Here is a 23,414-nt window from a genome sequence, read left to right on the forward strand (position 1 = left end):
AACAATTAATCACCATCCTTTTTATAACAGCCTTTTCATCAGGTTCATCAAGAAACATCAGGTTTCTTCCCCACTCTGAACTCTAGGGTACAGATGTGGGGACCTGCATGAAAGACTCCCTAAGCTTATTCTTACCAGCTTAGGTTAAAAACTTCCTCAAGGTACAAACTTTGCCTTGTCCTTGAACCCTATGCTGCCACCACCAAGCATGTTAAACAAAGAACAGGGAAAGAGACCACTTGGAGACGTCTTCCCCCCAAAATATCCCCCCAAGCCCTACACCCCCTTTCCTGGGGAAGGCTTGATAAAAATCCTCACCAATTTGCATACGTGAACACAGACCCAAACCCTTGGATCCTAAGAACAATGGAAAAGCAATCAGGTTCTTAAAAGAAGAATTTTAATTAAAGAAAAAGTAAAAGAATCACCTCTGTAAAATCAGGATGGTAAATACATTACAGGGTAATCAGATTCAACATATAGAGAATCCCTCTAATCAAAACCTTAAGTTACAAAAAGACACAAAAACAGGCATATACATTCCATTCAGCACAACTTATTTTATCAGCCATTTAAACAAAACAGAATCTAACACATATCTAACTAGATTGCTTATTAACTCTTTACAGGAGTTCTGACCTGCATTCCTACTCTGGTCCCGGCAAAAGCAACACACAGACAGAGAGAACCTTTTGTTTCCCGCACCCTCCAGCTTTGAAAGTATCTTGTCTCCTCATTGGTCATTTTGGTCAGGTGCCAGCGAGGTTATCTTAGCTTCTTAACCCTTTACAGGTGAAAGGGTTTTTCCTCTGGCCAGGAGGGATTTTATAGTTCTGTATACAGAAAGGTGGTTACCCTTCCCTTTATATTTATGACACAGCCATTAACATATTTCAAGGCTGTTATAAGGTCCCCTCTCCATCTTCTTTTCTCAAAACTAAACATGCCCAGTTTTTTAATCTTTCCTCATACGTCCTAACCCTTCCACCATTTTTGTTGCTCTCCTCTGGACTCTATCCAATTTGTCCACAACTTTGTTAAAGTGTGGCACCCCAAACTGGACACAATACTCCAGCTGAGGCTTCAGCATTGCCAGGTAGAGTGGGGCAAAAACCTCCCATATCTTACATGTGATACTCCTGTTAATATATGTGTGTCAGAGTGCTGAGGCCTAACAGACGGGTCAGCACTCTGGCCACTGTGGCCTTAATTAGTTTCTCTGGTGATGATTTTTTGGCTAATTCCTCCCTATTTCCTCAATTATATGGGGAGACTGAGTGAGTTAAGGAACTAATTGGCTTATTAGTTGACTAGCGTAGTAAAAAGCAGAAAGGAAGTGTTAGGGCACCTGACCAAAATGACCAATGAGGAGACAAGATACTTTCAAAGCTGGGGGGGGACACAAAGGATCTGTCTGTCTGAGTGATGCTACCTGTGCCCAGTCCAAAGGGGATCTTAAGAAAGGGAGATCCCTTTTCCTCCCAGGGCCCTGATGAACAGGGGTTGAAGGCAATAGGGTTACAGGTATTAGAATGGTTGAATTGCACTGTACAGGTGCTGGTGGAGGGGACTTTAATAAATTATACAGAGTGGGCACGAAAACTGTGGTTTCTGTGGTGACTCAGGATGGGAGGACGGGGAAAAATATAAGCCCTTGTTATAGCACCCCAGAATATTAGCCTAGTTTGCAACTGCATCACATTATTGCCTCAGCTTCAATTTATAATCCATTACAAGCCCCAGATCCTTTTTGGCAGTACTACCACCTAGCCAGGTAGTCCCCATTTTGTGTTTGTGCATTTGATTTTTCCTTCCTAAGTGTAGTACATAGCATTTGTCTGTTTTGAATTTCATCTTGTTGATTTCAAACCAATTCTCTAACTTGTCATGGTCATTCTAATCCTGCCCTCCAAAGTGTTTGCAACCCCCTCTTAGTGTCATCCATAACTTTTATATGCATATTCTTTGCTGTATTATGAAGTCATTGATGAAAACATTAAATAGTACTAGATCCAGGATAGTCCCCTGGGGATCCCCACAAGATACATCCTCCCAGTTTGACAGCAAATTATAGATAACTACTCTCTGAATATGTTTTTTTAACCAACTGTGCACCCATTTTATAATAATTTTATCTAGACCATATCTCCCTAGTTTGCTTATGAGAATGTCAAGTGAGACTGTGTCCAAAGCCTTACTAAAATCAAGATATATCGCATATACTACTTCCCTCCATCCACAGGCCAGTAACCCTGCCACAGAAGGAAATTAGATAGGTTTGGCATGACTTGTTCTTGGCAAATCCATGTTGGCTATTTCTTATCACCCTATTATCCTCTAGGTGTTTACAAATTGATTTTTTAAAATAAGTTGTTCCAGTATCTTTTCAGGTATTGAAGTTAGACTGGTCTATGATCCGCAGGTCCTCTTTGTTGCCCTTTTTAAAGATAGGTACCATGTTTGTCCTTTTCCAGTCTTCTGGGACCTCACCCACTCTTCATTAGCTCTTGAGGATAATCATTAAAGGTTCTGAGATTGCTTCAGGTAGTTCCTTAAGTACCCAAGGGTAAATTTAATCAGGTCCCATGTTTATTGCCAAAAGTCACTCCAACTGCAAGACTTAGTCAATAAGCTTTGTTTGCAAGCTTCTGAGTGCTATTTTCCTAAACCACTAGACTTCGCCTTACTTAAGACTACCCAACCTAACCTGAGATCCCATCAGCTGAACTTTGCCCTCACTTACACCTATACAAACCACATCTCTGCATAAAGTAGAACAGATGATAGAATCATTATGCTATATATTGTTGACTTTCTATAGAATGCAAGTGTCAAGACTTTCTGGAACTTATAATAAGAAATATAAATGAGTGGCTCACTATTGATTCTTTAATATTACAACAAGGGAAGGCTTGAAAAGCCAAAGGAAATGTAAGGAAAAACATATACACCTTCATGGCCAAATATAAAAAAGGGGTAAGTATTTCAAATCATTCTCTCCATATATATTAGTCTAATCATTTAAAAACAATAAATGTTGCACCTTCCGGCATCAAAATAAAGATGTAAATGTTATGCGGGGAGAATATAATTCTTACTATAACTTTGCTATTAGATTTCAGTCAGTTGTCCCAAACGTATTATGTGAATTTAAGTCCTGATCTTGCACTGGAGCCTTGCTCTTGACTTTGGTGGGATCTGGATAAGTCCTTATTGAAGAAAATGTTACTGAACATGATGTCCAACACATTTTTCTTGGTTATAATAGAAATGATCTCCAACATTGTCAGAGTTATAAGAGTTGTATGTAAGGTACATGTACAGTATAAATGTGTATTAGAAACTAACTATTCAGTTGCCCCCAAATGACATGAAATATATTTTATTAAGTCTCTAGTAGGGATCTTTAACTCATTCCCAGCCCAACAAATTTCATGCTGAAAATAAGGTTAGTTCCAATTTCACCACTGAAAGTTTTTCTGCTGAAGTGCTGTTATCAGAATTATCATATCACATCTGAACAGAAATGGAACATCATATGTATTATGCATGCTTCTGACAATGCCAGCATAGAAAAGACCAAATTTAATTGTGACTAATAACAAACCACAATTGGTAGAAATATAATTTAAAAATTCAGGTTATCTTTTGTTAAATTCTTTGAACATACATATTAATACAAACCTATCTAGGCAAAGTTATCTTTGCTATGAAAAAACAAACAAACGAAAAAAACAATTTAAAGGAACAAAAGCAGCTCTCTTTTTTTTCTTTTTTTTTGCTTTGTAGTTTTTAATTTTTATGTTGGTCTGGTGCAAGTGTTCTTTAAAGCTAAGTCAATCTAGCTGCTTTAGACCGTCTGCCAAATGATTTAATTTTAGATTTTCCCACTGAAAATAAATTATTATTGTGCTAAAATTTATATATAATACACACACACAAACTGAGCTATTCCCTATTTCTTAAAAAATATAATTTCGCCATATAATATGATTTATGCTGTTCCCTAGTTACCTAGTTTAGAATGTTGATGACCTTGACCACAAAAATTTGGCTAGTTTAATTGATGAACATAAAGGCATTTTCATGTTGTAAGCAGCTCCCTCTTTAGTTATAAGTAAATAATTTGTCAGAGGGTCCTTTTCCATACAACCAAATCACTGCCATGCAACAGAAGAGGAGTTTTCATGTGCACAGTTTTAGCTCAGCTAACAATCTTGTGGTAGAAAATCAAAGATAAATGAAATGCAAGAGAAACCACTGTAGTTGGCTATGTATGTATAGGGGTGGCTATGACTGCTTACCATTAGCACATTTTCCTCTTTAAAGGAGGCATTGATGATCCCTGTTAGGAGAGGCTGCTGGTGCTCTGGGCTGACATTTATCTGCCAGGACTGTCATGGGTCAAAGCTGACATGTGGTTTAGGATCTGTTCAGTGCCTCAAGGACTTCCTGCTACATGGAGATGCCTGTTGATATCCAGGGATACAGCCCTGTAAGATCCAGTGAGACCATTCCAGATTATCTTTTCTATGGAGTAAGGCTCAGATCCTCAAAGTTATTTAGGTGCCTCACTCCCATAGTGGGCCTTGACTGAAAAGGCCTAGGCAGTCTTTAGCTCCCCACCTCCCCATCATCCTGTTGTTCTTTTCCTGTTATAGGGTTGCTGTACGGTTCTGCTCTCAAACGTAAGTGGGAGCCTTAAATCATTTTCCAGTTCAGCTTTTTAAGACAAAGTTTAACTTTACCTACTTTTTTTTGTTGTTGAGAATATTAGCCAGTGTATCTACAGTCATGGAAACTGAAGCCTTCTGCATATTTACAGAACTATCTGCTTATTTACAAGGCCATGGCTCTGCCAGTTTCTCCTCATTGTTCTATCAATAGTCCTCAATCCTAACCAGAAGGGATCATAGCTAGGGGTGAGGGGTAGTTCAGTTTCCAGCCTCATTCAGTTCTTGGGCTGTCTGTTAAGATTTCCAACAGGGTGCTAGAAAGTGGTGTTTATTAATATAGACAACTTTTTCACTAGAAATTGGATTGAAATGCAGGAATTTTGAACCCTCGTTACCATTATTGGGTCAATAATCAATACTAAAGGTTTTCTTTTACTGGATTAATTAACAATCCAGTAAACAATTAATTCTCTGCATAACACTGTGATGGCTACTGACTGATCATCAAGGATAATATTACTAAATAAACTATGTGACCTATAAAAAGTATCTACTTTTAAATATTCTCCAACTTTGCCATACATAAGAGATGGCAAAATAACTTACATAATAAATTGGTGCCAAATTTGGTAGATCTTATTCAAGCAAAACTCCCAGGAGATCAGCAGGAGTTTTGCTTGATCAAGGCCTAATTTGGCCTGACTTGTCATTCTCACAGTAGAAGCAATGTTTGTTCTTATATAATGGTCCTGATCCTCAGCTTTAGCCAAGGATGAGCTTTGCCTTACCTCAATCTGCTTGCAAAGTGACCCCTCCACAGAGAGTTAGACTCAGTATATATCCTTGATAATTTCTCCATGATTTTCAAAAGACAGTTCTAAATCTAACTACATGCTAAGATAAGGAAATTTATGCACCGAAGTTAGGACAAATTCATTTCTATAGTCTCCATTACAAAGCTGTCATAATTATTTGTGTGTGCCCATTTGGGGTTCTAAAAAGCAGTAAAAGAGGTTTACTGGAATTTAATAATACTTTATTTTGAACTGAACAAGCCTTGTAATAATGAGAATTTGCCAATGCCCAGGAAGCCTTTGGCCACATTCAGCTGGCTTTTATATTGCAGGAAAATGTGTTATTGGGGTTAAAAACAGTTTCCAAAGGACGGCCCTTCAGTTATTCTCTGTACCCAGAAGAAGTAACTGCTAATCATAGAATCATAGAATATCAGGGTTGGAAGAGACCTCAGGAGGTCATCCAGTCCAACCCCCTGCTCAGAGCAGGACCAATCCCCAACGAAATCATCCCAGCCAGGGCTTTGTCAAGCCTGACCTTAAAAATATCTAAGGAAGGAGATTCCACCACCTCCCTAGGTAACGCATTCCAGTGTTTCACCACCCTCCTAGTGAAAAAGCTTTTCCTAATATCCAACCTAAACCTCCCCCACTGCTACTTAAGACCATTACTCCTCGTTCTGTCATCAGCTACCACTGAGAACAGTCTAGATCCATCCTCTTTGGAACCCCCTTTCAGCTAGTTGAAAGCAGCTATCAAACCCCCCTCATTCTTCTCTTCCACAGACTAAACACTCCCAGTTCCCTCAGCCTCTCCTCATAATTCATGTGTTCCAGTCCCCTAATCATTTTTGTTGCCCTCCGCTGGACTCTTTCCAATTTTTCCACATCCTTCTTGTAGTGTGAGACCCAAAACTGGACACAGTACTCCAGATGAGGCCTCACCAGTGTCGAATAGAGGGGAATGATCACTTTCCTCGATCTGCTGGTAATGCCCCTACATATACATCCCAAAATGTCATTGGCCTTCTTGGCAACAAGGCACACTGTTGACTCATATCCAGCTTCTCGTCCACTGTAACCCCTAGGTCCTTTTCTGCAGAACTGCTGCCGAGCCATTTGATCCCTAGTCTGTGGCGGTACATTGGATTCTTCTTGGACTCTGCACTTGTCCTTGTTGAACCTCATCAGATTTTTTTTGGCCCAATCCTCTAATTTGTCTAGGGGCCTCTGTATCCTATCCCTACCCTCCAGCACATCTACCTCTCCACCCAGTTTAGTGTCATCTGCAAACTTGCTGAGGGTGCAATCCACACCATCCTCCAGATCATTTATGAAGATATTGAACAAAACCGGCCCAAGGGCCGACCCTTGGGGCACTCCATTTGATACCGGCTGCCAACTAGACATGGAGCCATTGATCACTACCAGCTGAGCCTGACAATCTAGCCAACTTTCTATCCACCTTATAGTCCATTCATCCAGCTCATACTTCTTTAACTTGCTGGCAAGAATACTGTGGGAGACCGTGTCAAAAGCTTTGTTAAAGTCAAGGAACAACACGTCCACTGCTTTCCCCTCATCCACAGAGCCAGTTATCTCATTATAGAAGGCAATTAGATTAGTCAGGTATGACTTGCCCTTGGTGAATCCATGCTGACTGTTCCTGATCAATTTCCTCTCTTTTAAGTGCTTCAGAATTGATTCCTTGAGGACCTGCTCCATGATTTTTCCAGGGACTGAGGTGAGGCTGAGTGGCCTGTAGTTCCCAGGGTCCTCCTTCTTCCCTTTTTTAAAGATGGGCACTACATTAGCCTTTTTCCAGTCATCCAGGACTTCCCCCAATCGCCATGAGTTTTCAAAGATAATGGCCAGTGGCTCTGCAATCACATCCGCCAACTCCTTTAGTACTCTCGGATGCAGCGCATCCGGTCCCATGGACTTGTGCACGTCCAGCTTTTCTAAATAGTCCCGAACCACTTCTTTCTCCACAGAGGGCTGGTCACCTCCTCCCCATGCTGTGCTGCCCAGTGCAGTAGACTGGGAGCTGACCTTGTTCGTGAAGACAGAGGCAAAAAAAGCATTGAGTACATTAGCTTTTTCCACATCCTCTGTCACTAGGTTGCCTCCCTCGTTCAGTAAGAGGCCCGCACTTTCCTTGACTTTCTTCTTGTTGCTAACATACCTGAAGAAACCCTTCTTGTTACTCTTAACATCTCTTACTAGCTGCAACTCCAACTCTAGCTGCTAACCTGGTTCAAGGAAGAGCTGACATAGCAAGTGAATTTATTTCTTGAGCTAGTCATTTTATTCAAACCCAGTTTAAGTAAACGAGTCTGGCAGGGAATTCTGTGTAAGAAAGATGACTAAACTACTGCCTTAATGCAGGCTGTCAATGACAAGCACTTTTTCAAAAGAAGAGATTATGCTTCAGGTTGGTGCAGGTAGCCTGGCTTTTTTTTGTCTCTATCTATACGGCATACACCAAACTCCTTGCCATGCAGAGGAGAATCTATCTGGCAACTGAGCTATATCTGTTCAGTTCCCTTGGGAAACGTTATTCGTGCTTTAAGGTGAAAAGGAGAGAGAGTGTCACAGGGGGAGGGGGTAGCAGCAGGGTGAGGAGGTGAGTGGAGAGCCATCGGCACAGCAGGTGTGTGGGGGGTGTCTCATGGCAGGCAGAGAAAGGGTCTGGTGGGGGAGTGAGGGGGTGAGCAGCAGGTGGGCAAGGGGCAGGTGGGTGGGAGGAGGAGGTGAGGGAAGTGGTGGGAGGGAGGAGGAGGAGGTGGGGAGGAAGTGAGTGGCGAGTCAGCAGTGAGTGGGGACAGGGCCTGGGGCAGAGCAGGGGTGGAGTGTGGGCGGGGCTGTGGGCGGAAGAGGCAAGACAAGGAGCTCGCCTCCCACAAGTGAGGTTTCACCCACCGCCCATGTCTACACCTCCAGGAAGGAAAAAGCTATTCCTCCCTCTGACTTTCGCTTGGATTTGACATCACTACCCCTTGTTTAATGAGCAAGGTTAAATTCTGGGTGGCCTTCCCCCTCAATTAGGGCATATTAAGAACAGTTCTGCTGCCGTTTAGTCAGACAATAAGGATAACAACATTTCATTACTCCTGCATCCAAGTCTTAAGGGAATTTTAACCCCAAATAGCCAAAATTGATCATTTTGGCAAAGCAGGTCTGTCTGCTGATCACCTAGGCAAAGTAGATGTGTCTAAGCAAATACAGGCTGCTCCTGAGGTCTTTTCCCAGAGTTAATCAATGGATGGCAGGGGAGAGTTCATTCACACCACTGGCTTACACTGAGACGCTGTGCCTTTGCTTGTTCTGGAGGAAATTGATTTTGATATGAGAAATCTATAAGCCTTTTAAAATCATGAGCAGAAGATATTTTTAAGCTTTAAAGTGTAGAGGTAAGGAATGTAAATGCATGGCTAAGTTAGCCACATAATCAAGGGTGGTGGGTATTGAAGGCAGGGGAAGGCTAAGTGGCCCCAAACAGCCTTGAATGGCCCAGCCCAGGCTCCACCCTTCACAACATCCCCTGGCTCCTTCCTGCTTCCCAGCACTGTGTTGCGGGGGGGCTCTTCCCCCTGGGGCTGGGGCCCCAGGCTGGGGCTAATGAGGGCTGGTCTGCCTTCCGGGGCTGGGAGCAGGCTGCACCGCCCACCCGGTGCGCCGGGCAGGGAGGGAGCGCACCACCGGCCCAACTGCCTGGCACTCCCGGGTTGGAGGAGGGGCAGTGCTGCCCTCTTATGGAGTGTGGCCAACAGAGACTACCTACAAACTTAATGAATCAGGAGATCTCTTTTTGGCCAGGTCCTACACAGCAAGCAAGCCCTGCCCACTTCTTGGGCTGGTTTCACCCAGGTCTAGCCAATTTGCATCACTGAACCCCCACATCAGGCAGACTTACCATTGCTGCGGACTTGAATTTGTTGGTGTTCCCAGTAGTGAACTAAAGTCTTTCGTAGCTTGAAAACCAATTTTCATAAGAGGGGCGTCAGTTTGCTAGCACTGTAGAAAAACTATAAACACAGCGAGGCTGTGCATTAGAACTGAATCCTGTACTGATTTTCTAGCTCTTTTGCCAGGGCTGTTCAAAGCTCAGCACAAACAGAAGATTCTGGGCTATAGTCTAAATCATTAAGTAGGATCATCTATCATTTAAAAAGAATAACAATCTGAATCAAACTAAATAAATAAATACAATTTATTTAACTATGGGAACTAAACTCCTTCAACTTTCAGTTAAAAATGATGTTTGCACAAATTATCCTTGTAACCACTTAGATGTTTTGGCTTATAATCCTCACTTAAAACAGCTAATGATTTATGACATACTCTTAATTATATATACCTTCTCTCCACCATTATATCAGAGTCAAGTACTAACCAAAATACATATGGAAAGCTCATCCCCTCCAGAGGAATAGTTTCGTGCATTGTTATGTAATAATATCATAGATTCCAGGCTAACACTAGAGTCAGTTAGTTAGTTTGCTGATCATAAAAGCTTTTTTAAGGTTTCTGCTAGGAGCAATAAAAATAACGCTAAATGTTCCTTTGAAAAGGCAATGTAGGTTATAGTGAAATTTGAGCTGGCTTCTAAATTGATATTGATGATTAACTGTCTAATTCAGTGGCTGTGAGAACTTCTTGTCTGGAGAGTATTCAGTTTTATTGCCGAAAGTTCCTATGGATTGCTAGAGAATGCTGTTCCTGGTAATGATCTAGGGATACTGTACATGAGTCCCAGACGTCTACTTGGGAAAAAGAAAGGGGGGGGGGAAATTTCTCCAGATGGTCTTGGATGGAATATCCACATTCTTGGAAGCTGGCCTGGTGAGAAAAGAGGATGCTTCCCTTGTTGTGGCTAGAGAAAGTCCCAGTCCATTTAGGAAGCTGCTCATTAAAAAAAAAATACAAGTTGAAGAATTAGCCAGTTGAGTCCCCATTTAAAATCAGCAAAGCAAGCAAGGCACAGTGTCATATTTCCTCCTCCCTGGGACTCATTTCAGTAGTTTGATTCCCAAAGAGCTGTCAGCCTGCCGCGCTCTTTAGCAGGGATGCTGAAGGGTTTGCTTGGGAAAGGAGGTAGGAGGCATTTAAATCAGTGTTGTAGTCTGCCAATCAAAGCAGAAGTTGCATCTTTGTAAAAGTGTAATGTGGCAGAACGTCTAGTTGCTGCAGTGCGACAGCACAGCCAGAGTTGTTAATAGTGCAACACATGAGTGGCCTGGGTCTGTGACATGGTCCCCTTCTCACTGAGGGGGAGGAGAGTGTGAAAGCCAGTGAACCTCCTGTTGGAGGAGTGGAGTAAGAAAATTAGATTGAAGCTAAATGCGGGAAAGCAATCTGAGAATGGAGGGAGGACGAGAGAAAGACAGATCAAATTCAGTTTAAGAATCTGGAGAAAGAACAAACTTCAGAGATTTCTAACTTTTAGTAGTGCAATTAATTTTTAAAAGAAGCATCCATGAAGCTCTCAGTGGCTTTAGGCAGAGTAGCAGAAGAAGGATGCCTGCTGAAGGTACGTACACCTAGCTCAATCATTACAAAACCCTGGAAGCGTTTGGAGACTTGATGGGTGGGTTAGCATTGACAGGGGAATAAAAACCTGTGCTCCGGAGGAAACATGGTCCATGTATTTCAAAATGTCAGACTGATTGACATCTCTGGCTGGTCTTCTCCATTCAGGTAACCAGTTCAGCTGCAAGCGTGAGCCATAAAGATACACACACATCCATGAGGGCTCACAAAACACACATATATGTGTAAAAGACAGAAAATGCCAGTCCAACCAATTTCAGGCAGTCATAAAACAAAGCAAATGGTTGAATTGCTGCAGATACAATGAAGAGAGTACAGTAGATGGGCAACTGAGTCAGAGACTACTAACAACCAAGTCCATTTGTGATGTGTAACAGGCATTCTACATGGGCTCTGAACACTGGCTACAGACAGTGACAATGATTCAATGAACAATAGTTGGGGGTAGACATTCTACTGTAGATATAATTCTCTTTTGAACCCAGTTAGATTTATGGCCTTCACAGCATCCCCTGGCAATAAGTTCCCTGAGCTGCCTGTGCATTGTGTGAAGAAATACTCCTTTGTTTGTTTTAAACCTGCTGTCTATTCATTTCATTGGGTGTCCCCTGGTTCTTGTGTTATGTGAAGGGATAAAAACACTTCCTTATTCACTTTCTCCACACCAGTCATGATTGTATAGACCTCTATCCTATCCCCCCATTGTCATCTCCTTTCTAAGTTAAACAGTCCCAGTCTTTTAAATCTCTCCTAATATGGAAGCTGTTCCATACTCCAATCATTTTTGTAGCCCTTCTCTGTACTTTTCCCAATTCTAATATATCTTTTTTGAGATGGGGCAATCAGACTGCATGCAGTATTCAAGGTGAGCATATCATAGATTTATACAGTGCCATCATGATATTTTCTGTCTTATTATCTATCCCTTTTCTATTATCATTCTGTTCGCTTTTTTTGACTGCCACTGCACATTGAGCAGCTGTTTTCAGAGCACTGTCCACAATGACATCCAGATCTCTTTCTTGAGCAGTAACAGCTAATTTAGACCCCAACATTTGGTATGTATAGTTGGGATTATGTTTTCCAATATGCATTACTTTGTATTTACCAACACTGAATTTCATCTGTCATTTTGTTGCCCAGTCATCCAGCTTTGTGAGATCCCTTTGTAAATCTTCGCAATCCGTTTTGGACTTAACTGTCTTGAGTTATTTTGTAACATCTGCAAACTTTGCCACTGTTTTCACCTTTTTTCAGATCATTTATGAATACGTTGAACAGTACCTGCTCCCAGTACAGATCCTTATGGAACACCACTATTTACTCCTCTCCATTGTAACAACTGACCATTTATTCCTATCCTCTGTTTCTGATCTTTTAAAGTGTTACTAGCCAATGAGACGATCTTCCCTCTTATCCCGTGATTGCTTACTTTGCTTAAGAGCCTTTAGTGAGGGATCTTGTCACTATATATACTTTAGATCAGAGGTTCTCAATCTTTTTTCTTTCTGAGCCTCCTCCCCCCACCCATTCTATACAAACTCCAGGACCCACTTGTGCCACAATAACTGGTTTTCTGTATATAAAAGCCAGGGCCAGCGTTAAGGTGCCGCAAGCAGGGCAATTGCCTGGGGCTCCATGCCACAGGGGCCCCCCACGAAGCTACATTGCTCAGGCTTTAGCTTCATCCCTGTATGGCAGGGCTCAGGGACCTGGGCTTCAGTCCCATGCGATGGGGCTTTGGCTTTGTATCCTGGGCCACAGCGAGTCTAATGCTGGCCCTGACTGGAGGCCGCCCTGAAACCTGCTGGAGGCCACCGGGGGCTCCGGACCCCTTGTTGAGAACCACTGCACTAGATCACTATATACACTAGATCACCCTTTGCCACATGTTTCTTGACCCCCTTGAAGAATTCTTATAGATTGGTGAGGCATGATTTCCCTTTACAAAAGCTATGTGTGTCTTTACTTCAAAGGGTGGAGTATCAACCCTCAGGGCTGTGAAGACAGCAAATATATCGAATCAGACTGAGATTGTTTGGTGAGGAGACCAGTGCACGTTAGTAAGTGCCATACTATACCATTCAGGACATTCATTTATGAGACACAGGCTCAGTGCCTTCAACTGGATCAACATACTCAGCTCCCAGGGGCGAGGGGCAGAGGGTACCTCCCTTCACTCTGTAATGGAAATTCAGTAACAGCCCTGATAGGTTGATAGTGGAGGAAGATGTGTTGATAGTGGAGGAAGATGTGTCCAGGCCCTGTCATCTGGAACCATCTGGTCAGAAACAGCATCCTGGACTAGATGAACCTTTGGTCCGATTCAGTATGGTCATTCCTATGTTCTTACAGAAGGACACAATAGGTGAGAATGACAAAGTCCTGGTTCATGGATTTCTGACTATATGCTCTCCCTTGAAACTCCTTCAGAATAACAACAGCATGGCTTTTGTCTCTGCCTTGCTATGTAACGTCTGGGTCCAAGTCCATCTGGCTACCCATATTTTCTCCATGATTTGGTGATGCCAATAAGGGAGTGTTGTTGTCACTCAGGGTGGCAGTAATTTTGTGTTATATGTTCCAATATTCCACCTTTAGTTCTCCAGCTCTGTCCTCCTCCTCCCCCTCCCTTTTGTCACATGGGGAATGTTAGTTTAGGATCACATTTGTCATTTAGACTTTTTAGGAGAGGAGGCTGGTATTCTGCAGAGGAGTAGATTAGAGTTATACATCCCTCTTCAATCTCCAAACAGTCTGCTAGCATTTGTAATGTAACATTCTGCTCCTGTTGTAGGAGAAGCTCAGAGTAGCAGATTGTACTGCACGGAAAATTTCAAGAGTCACAACTGAATGTTTTTTCAACATTGCAATGAATTTTCAAATCTAAAGCATCTGGTTAGCACAGCCACTCAACTTTTGGAATAGCTGCCATATGAGAAAAGAGAAACATTTAAAAGCAGTACAGGAGAAATAATGAAAGTCTTATAAATAAGTTAGAAGATAGTGCTCAGCATTGTCTCAGTATTGCTAGTGCAAATGGGGACGTGAGGATGGGATGTGTCCAAGCACTCAGCCCTGGGAGGAAGAGTTACCTTTTGCTCCTAAGGCAGGTTTGAAGCCTTTGACGGGAGGAAGGGCAGCCTTGTGGTTAAGGCTCTGGGCTAGGACTCATAAGACCCGTGTGTGGCCTTGGGCAAGTCATTTTACCTCTCTTTGCCTCAATTCTCCATCTGTGAAATGGAAATAAGATTTCCCTATTTCATTTGGGTACAATGCGGGTAAATTCACAAATATGTGGGAGGCAGTCTGGGAATACTGTGATGTGTGAGGGGGTTATAATTTCCTAGATTCATAGAGAGATGAAAGCCATTTGAAGACTGTTAGAAAGTATGAACTTCAGGGTCATTACTTCTACTGCACAGGAGACAAATGGGAGAGCTAGTAGAAGCCAATTAGATGTAAAGAAAAAAGAGCGAACAAATAAAATAAAATGCCCTTATTTCAACTGGCAATGTTTGCTGGGTCTCTCTTTTAAGACTACATAGTAAGTGAAGACCTTTTGGCCGAGGGTACTCATGATCAACTGAATGGCAAGTCATCTTAGACCTGGAAAAGAAATGCTGGGTGCACTGCAGACCGGATCAGTGAAGTTACGGGGTACAAACAGAAAATAGAACCATAACAGCTTTGTGAGCCATTAAAGGTTCACACATGGTTAATGGCTGGGCTATTTCCCTTCCACTTCATACTTTCTAGGTAATATTTTCCTTTAGTAATTGGATTAACAGTCAAGCTGAAGGTGGCATTTCCAAAATGCCATTTCTTACTGAAAGGTTAGACTGTTAATGAAGCTTCAGAGAAAGTGTAGGTTGTTTTTCCTGGATTTGGTTTCTATGTAAGAGAAGATAAAAGGTACATGGAAAAGGCAAACATTTGGCACTTGTAGTACTTCCTAAGTCACTCAGCTAGTAAGGGACAAAAGTGATTTTTGAATTTTCACTGACCTACTGTTTATTTGGCTGGTAGAATTTTTACTCATTTGTTTTTGCTTTGCATAACATCTAACTAAACTCTAGGCAATTTGCATCAAAATTCCACAACAAGCTGCCCTAATGGACCAGAGAATTTGGTCCAGGTTTAAATAAATAAGAAATAAAGAAGGGAAGAGAAAAGAGAACAAAAGTAATTTAATTGAAAAAGCATACAAGTACACCAAATCGCAAAGCTTATTTAAATAGCAATTGCTTTTCTTGCCGTTCCACTCAGAGCAAGACAGCCATTACCACAAATAGTGTTTGCACTGAGTAGAACTTCATGCTGCACTTAGGTCCAAAGAGCCCCAGGGGGCTGAGTAAAGTGCTACGTAACATGAGTAAGGGTGGTAGAATCTTGACCTTGGTTATTAAGGAGGATATTTTCCTCGCCCTCAAAGGAAACCTGCACAACACCTTCAAAGGACGAGCCTGGGAGCTTAAGTTCATAATTTTGTAAGACACTGAAAATCTTGCTCATAATAAAGACACAGGATTTATGGCTTATTACAACAGCCTGCAACCCACTGTCATGGGATACACTACTCACTGCTGTGGTGCCTCCTAATGACCACATCTGGGGATTAGCTCATGACCAGTCAGATGCCCCCTCCTTCATGTTCTCACCTCATGGTCTTGCTCTGTCTGACTCCCTTGTCATAATTCAAGGTGCTCCCTCCTCATGGCTTGGCTTCTGGCGAGGTCTCTATTGTCCTCCCCTTCCAGAGTATCAAAATCTCACTGGACAAGCTACCCATATGCTGTATCAGGCAGTTTTCTGGTCCAAGTCCAGATCGAGTGTCACTTTACCAGTGGCTGGTTGGGGAACCCAGGCCTGCCTTCTGCTCTGAGTTCAGCCCAGGTGCCCTGTGCCTAACTACCGGGGTCTACTCAATCTCATACTCTGTTGCTGTTTCTCTGGTCTCCTTCCTATATCATTTCTCTATCTCCTGGCTCACCCCTGGGTTTACCAGCCCATGTTTGCTCTGATCCCAGTGGCTACTCCCCCCTCTTGGCTCCTTGCCAGACTGTAGTCCAGGGGCAGGATCCCAGGTCTTACTTGCCCCCATAGGTGCTGACTCCCATGGAAAAAAATTAGTGGGTGCTTAGCACCCACTGGGCAGCCAAGCACCCCTCTCTCCCCCCCAGCACCTCTCGCCTGCTGTGGATCAGCTGTTCCGTGGCATTCAGAAGGTGTTGGAAGGGAAGGGGTGGAGCGAGGGGCGCACTTGTGGGAGTGGGGCAGAACTGGGTGGGAAGAGGCAAGAAAGAGGTGGGTTGGGGGTGGGGACTTGGGGAAAAGGGTGGAGCGGGGGACAGGGCCTGGGGTGGAGCAGGGCCGGGAAGAGGTGGGGTGGGAGTGGGAACTTGGGGGAAGGGGTGGGGCGGTGCCTGGAGCTGAGCAGGGTTTGAGCACCCCCAGGAAAAGTTGGAAGCTGGTGCCTGTGCTCACACCCACAAACTCCTCCTTGCCCCTAGCCAACCTTCTTTCTTTCTAGGGAGTGACTACGGATCTCCTCCCTGCAGCCCCCCTCATGCTCAACTTCCTAGCTTTGTACAAGTGCAGCCTGTCCCTGCCTAGCTGGGCTTCATGTTCAGTTAAAAACTTATCAGCCTTGCCTCTCCTGGAGGTGAAGCCTATACGATTAATTGGCCCTTTCTCACTACTCAGGCCTTGTATGAGGTAGGCATCCCATCACATCCACTAACCCCCCTTTTTGGTGCCATGACTGCAGAGGTGTTAATTGGCCACTTTACGTTGAATGATCTCTTATAACACGTGTTAGGAACTATGCTAAACAATCTGTTCCACCTTGTGTTTAACTGTGCTACTCTGAGCACCTTTCCCATACCCGAAGAAGAACTCTGTGAAGCTCTAAAGCTTGTGGGCAGGTCTACACTACAGAATTACTTAGGTATAACTTACTTTGCTCAGGGGTGTGAAAAATCCCACCCACATAGCCACCACCTCTTATGGAGGTGGATTAACTACGCCAACAGGAGAGCTCTCTCCTGTCAGCATACAGTGTCTTCATTAAAGTGCTATGGCGGCATAGCTGCATCTGTGCAGCTGTCCCAATTTTAAGTGTAGACCTGCCCTGTCTCTTTCACCAACAGAAGCTGGTCCAGTGAAGGATATTACTTCACCCATAGGCACCGAGTTTATAATCTGCCAGGGGGTGCTCCCTGTTGGCTCTGCCCAGGCCCCACCCCCACTCCACCCCTTCCCCCAAGGCCACACCCCCACCCTGCTTCTTCCCACCCCCACTCCGCCTCTGTCCCGCCTCTTCCCCAGCCAGTTCCGCTCCCTTCCCCAAGCACATATATTACCATGCGCCCTCGTTCCTCCCCTCCTCCACAGCGCCTCCAGATGCCACGAAACAGCTGTACCACAGCAGATGGTAGGTGATGGGAGGGAGGGGGAGGCGCTGATCAGTGGGGCCCGCTGGTGGGCAGGAGGTGCTGAGGGGAGGGGGAGGTTCTGATGGGGGGCTGCCGGTGAGTGTTCAGCATCCACCATTTTTTTCATGTGAGTGTACCAGCCCCAGAGCACCCATGGAATCAGCGCCTATGACCTCACCCTCCTTGTCGTTCTAACATCCTGGGACCAACACAGCTACAACAAAGCTGCAAACATTAATGGACATGATTTTTGATTCTTAGGATTGTTTGTTTGCTCCTGAGGATTATTCCTTCATGTGAAATTCACCCCTGTGCAGAAGGTCTGCCCAAGGAACTTCACACCATTTAGATCCAATTTTAAACCCTGCCTAAAGGGCCAAACCCTAACAGGTAATGAACTTCTGCATCTCCCACCAAAGTCAATGTGCTAAACGGCTTAATGTCAATGTGCTAAATGCCAGTTTCACCCTTCCTGAACGCAGTCATCCATTTGTGACAATTTTTTCCACCACATCCAAGCAATGATTTAAAAGAGGGAGGATTATAGGCTTATGACTTTGGACAAGGACTAAATTGCAAGAGCAAATAAACTCCTAAGTAGCGAATAGTTTAACGCTTGTGTCTTTTAAAAGAAAATGGGATATATACACATGCAGAAGATAAGGGCTACCATGCAAAAACAGGCCAATTTCTGTGGATGTCATTCTTTGGGGTCACAAATAACTGCAAAACCATTCTTGCTGGTGCAAATATTGGTAGACAAACCGATAGTTAGACATTAATAATCTTTGTTCTGGCAATTAATACAATAAAAAATGAGGGCACAATTATGGTTGCTCATGCTACTATATATAATGCAGGTTTCTTTCTAAATGTTGTGCCAGATTGCGTCTGGCTATGCCATAGTGTGCAAGTGGTGATGAGTAACCATAAGGAGCTCTCCGCCTCTTGTGTATGTGCACAGAGAATTGGCACAAAGATAGACCCTGTGCCCTCTTGAGTGCAAAGAGTGCAGTGCACTAGCAGCAATGCTAGCCCGAGAATGTCCATTCTAGCACGTGCCAGAGCTAGACAGTTCCTCAACAGCCATACTCCTCCTCTAGTCCTGGAGGCGTTCAGATCCTCAGCTAGCAAAGTTGTCCTGGCTCCATAATCTGTCCCTATTAACTACCTGAATTAAGGTGCCTCTAGGACAAAGGTGGGCAAAGTAAGGCCCGTAGGCCACATCCGGCCCGCGGGACCCTCCTGCTCGGCCCCATAGCTCTTGGCCCAGGAGGCTAGCCCCCGGCCCCTTCCCTGCTGTTTCCTCTCCCCCGCAGCCTCAGCTCACTGTGCCACCAGCGCAATGCTCTGGGCGGCGGGGCTGCGAGCTGCAGAGCCCGGCCGGACCCGGTGCTCTGTGCTGTGCGGCGGCGGGGCTGCGAGCTGCAGAGCCCGGCCGGACCCGGTGCTCTGTGCTGTGCGGTGGCGGGGCTGCAGCGCCACCAGCCATCGGTGCTCCAGGCAGCGCGGTAGGGGGGGCAGGGAGCAGGGGGTGAGGAGTTGGATAGAGGGCAGGGGAGTTGGGGTGGTGGTCAGGGGGCGGGGGTGTGGATAGGGGTCAGGGCGGTCAGAGGGCGGGGAACAGGGGGTTGGAAGGGGCAGGGGTCCTGGGGGGGGCAGTCAGGAAGGAGAGGGGGGGTTGGATGGGGTGGCGGGGGGCAGTCAGGGGCAGGGGTTCGCGGGCAATCAGGGGACAGGGAGAAGGGGTGGTTGGATGGGGCAGGGGTCCTGGGGGGCAGTCAGGAATGAGAGGAGGGTTTGGATGTGGTGGTGGGAGGCAGTCAGAGGGGAGGGTCCGGGGGCGGTCAGGGGACAGGGAGCAGGGGGTGGTGGATGGGGCAGGAGTCCCGGGAGGGCCATCAGGGAACAGGGGGGGTTGGATGGAGGAGGAGTCCCGGGGGGCCATCAGGGGGCGAGAAGCAGGGGGGGTTGGATAGGGGTTGGGGGCCGGGCCATGCCTGGCTGTTTGGGGGGGCACAGCTTCCCCTAACCGGCCCTCCATACAATTTTGGAAACCTGATGTGGCCCTCAGGCCAAAACGTTTGCCCGCCCCTGCTCTAGGAGCTCCCACTGGGGCAGAACACTTGTGCATCACCTTTTAAAGCACTGTGGGCTATGCTTTAAGTCATGACTGAGCCTAGTGTATTTTTTTAAAGCTGTCCATGGGGCATCAGTTGGCCTTCAATTATTTTACATTGCTTTAGAATGTGTGTACTGATGTGATGGAATGTGGAAATATATCATTCAAAATACATGCATTGTATACTCGCCTTTGAATGTAGTGTGCTAGTGGGTCTTTAACTGCACATCAGTAGAAGAAGATCTCCTTTGTATTTTCCTGTAATATCTAAAGAGGAAAAAGCTACATCTACATATACAGCTTGTTATTTGGCTTGATTTCCTGATTATTTCAGTTCTTTTTATTTCATTTTTGAAAATTTATATGGTATAATCTTTGGATTCCCTAATGAATTATTAGAACAGCACATCAAATTATGGGTTTTCAATTGCAAGATGTCTATCTGTCTGCATTTTATGTAAAAATATGAACATGCATCTAATTTGCCCACTACTGTGTGACTTTGTAATATGGTTTTGCTACAAGAGTTTCAAAAAATTGTTCCAGACCAGTGGATCATATCTGAAAGAACAAAGCAGCAAATAAATTGTTGCTTTTTAATAAAGTTAATGCATGTTAATATATGCTAATATATATTTCAAAAGTACCAAATAATGATATCAGATTCCTGCATGAGATTGAATGGTTTGGTCACAGGAATAGGTGAGTCATCTTGATAAACCACTGAACTCAAAGTTCAAAGATTAAAAGGAAGGTAGAAAAGCCCAAGAAAAAGGTAGATTTTCCTACAACGTATTGTGGAAAGACTGCTTGTCGTCACTGTGGACTAATGCCCCAGATCTTCAGTTCCAGAGACCTGTATTCAGATTTACTTAGGTCTCAGTCTTGAGAGGCCCAGAACTGGAACAGAAGGCTAGGAGACAGATTTTGATCTCAGGTATACTCATGCCCTTTTCACTCAGTGGAGTTATTCCAGATTTGCAGACTCTTAGGGCATGCTTCTCCAGCATTCCCCCTCATGGTCCATCATGGGGCTGCAGATACATTGAACTCAGCTTCCCTTGTGTCTTTTCTAACAATTTCCCAGACCAGACGATTCAACCCTTCTTTGCAGGGGCTGGTTTATTCATTCATTCTACAGAGGGTAACTCACTTATTTAGCTGCTCAAGTTCACACCCAGTCTGTGACCATTGAAGAGTCCTGGTCAATTTCCTTCTCTGTTCAGGAGATTCAGGTCTACCTCCAGGAGCTAGGTTGTACTTAAGACAATCCCTCTGTCCTTCTCCTTAAGACAGAAGCCTCCTAGCTCTCCTCCTGGAAGTTGGAGTTGACTTTAGACCAGCCATAGAGCCTCAGGCAGCTTCCCCGCCAACTGGCCCTTCCTCTTTCAGGCTGAGAGGGTTGAGCAGGCAGCCTTTCCTCTGCTGCTGTCTTCCCCCAGCTCATACAGGGCCCTGCAGGACTCTTCTTTTCCTGCAGTATCTGCAGGCACCTGCACTATTATGAGCATGGCCCTGCCAAATTTGCAGTCCATTTTCGTAAATTTCATGGTCATAGCATTTTTAAAATCTTGAATTTCATAGTTTCAGATATTTAAATCTTAAATTTCACAGTGTTGTAACAAAGCATGAATATGTATTTTAAAATGGCAAAATATAAACATGTAAAGCCCATGACAACCCCCCATAGGACCCGCCCATACTATGCCACCCTTATTTCTGTGCTGCTCTTGGTGGGGTGCTGCCTTCAGAGATGAGTGCCCAATCAGCAGCTGCCACTCTCCAAGTCTGAAGGCAGTGCAGAAGTAAGGATGACACTACCATCACTCCCCTGCAATAGTTGTGCAACCCCCTCTTAGGTCAGGGCCCCCAATTAGAAAAATGTTGCTATAGGATAAAACTACAAAAATGACCAGATTTCACAGGGGAGACCAGATTTCATGGTCTCTGACATGTTTTTCACAGCTGTGAATTTAGTAGGGCCCTAGCTATGAGAGAGGAGGCATCAGCATTTATGCTCGTCCCCTTTTCCCAACTCATCCCCAGTTGTTCGGGAGAGAGGGGGCCTTGTCCTGCTTTCCCTGCAAGGCTCCTGGCCCCAGGCCCTTAAAGAAACAGTACCAAAGTGTGACATTCCCCACTGTACAATCTGGACTGTTGAACAGCTGTGTCCCCTCAATTCTCCATCCTGGGGTACGATTTACACTGCTTCTCTGTGAGAGCAACCACTCCTGGTCTGCTCACACACAGCCACCAGCATGTACATCACTCCCAGCTATACTGAATGAGTGCTATGGCCAGCCATTCTTGAATTACACTGAATTCAAGTCACAGATTTGCCCCCAGAAATGTTCGTCTTGTACTGCCTGGCACCCTCCTGGACAATACAAGCTCATATAAAGCCCGTCATTTTATTAATAGAAAGTGATATGCACAAATCCTGTTATTTCAAGATTTTGAGTGATCACAAGTAACAAGACATAACAGTCAGAACTGGATAAAAAAAATAAAAGTAAAATGCAACTAAAGTCTAACTTAACAAGCTAAATGAATTCAAGGCAAAGTTTTCTTTTACCACATGCTTCAGCATCTTACTGGCTGGCTTCCTTTTAGCCAGAACTCCTCCGCCAGTTCAGTGTTACTTTCCTTGTCCTTCAGGTGTTGTTGATGCTGTGGGTGGAGAAAAAAGGTGGAATATTTGGGGGCATCTGTTCCCCTTTCTTATAATTCTCTTTTTCCTTTGAAAATCAACTCCAGCTGAGATTCAGGAGACAGAAAGTGTGTGTGGCTGGGAACCTCAAGCTTTTCTTTTGTCAAAATGTAGATTTCTTGCTCACACCCTCTTTCCTGCCAAAGAATGGCTGCTTAGCCAGGTGATAGTCCATTTGATTTCATTGGCACCTGGCTGAAGCGTCAGTTTGCCTTTTGTCATTGAGGAAATGGTTTGAGCCTGCTTTTCTACACTTGGAACATGTCTCAGTAATGCCATACTGTAGAACCTTATAACTTTACATACAATGTTGCCACACATATTTTACCAAGACAATAAATGATCAGCGAATTATGAGTTTTCAAATGATATCTCACAAGGCATACTTCTGACAAAATGTATCATAATCTTGTAAAAGGGATTAACATAGGGTATAGACCAGTGATGGGCAACTGCGGTTCACCATTCCCAGCCAATAGGAGCTGCAGAAGCAGCACAAATGTAAACAAACTGTCTGGCAGCCCACCAGCGGATTACCCTGACGGGCCTCGTGCAGCCCACAGGCCGCAGGTTGCCCATAGAATCATAGAATATCAGGGTTGGAAGGGACCTCAGTAGGTCATCTAGTCCAACCCCCTGCTCAAAAGCAGGACCCATCCCCAATTAAATCATCCCAGCCAGGGCTTTGTCAAGCCTGACCTTAAAAACTTCTAAGGAAGGAGATTCCACCACCTCCCTAGACAACGCATTCCAGTGTTTCACCACCCTCCTAGTGAAAAAGTTTTTCCTAATATCCAACCTAAACCTCCCCCACTGCAACTTGAGACCATTACTCCTTGTCCTGTCCTCTTCCACCACTGAGAATAGTCTAGAACCATCCTCTCTGGAACCACCTCTCAGGTAGTTGAAAGCAGCTATTAAATCCCTCCTCATTCTTCTCTTCCGCAGACTAAACAATCCCAGTTCCCTCAGCCTCTCCTCATAAGTCATGTGTTCCAGACCCCTAATCATTTTTGTTGCCCTTCGCTGGACTCTTTCCAATTTATCCACATCCTTCTTGTAGTGTGGGGCCCAAAACTGGACACAGTACTCCAGATGAGGCCTCACCAATGTCGAATAGAA

Source organism: Eretmochelys imbricata, chromosome 1, assembly GCF_965152235.1.
Source record: "Eretmochelys imbricata isolate rEreImb1 chromosome 1, rEreImb1.hap1, whole genome shotgun sequence".
NCBI lineage: Eukaryota > Metazoa > Chordata > Testudines > Cheloniidae > Eretmochelys > Eretmochelys imbricata.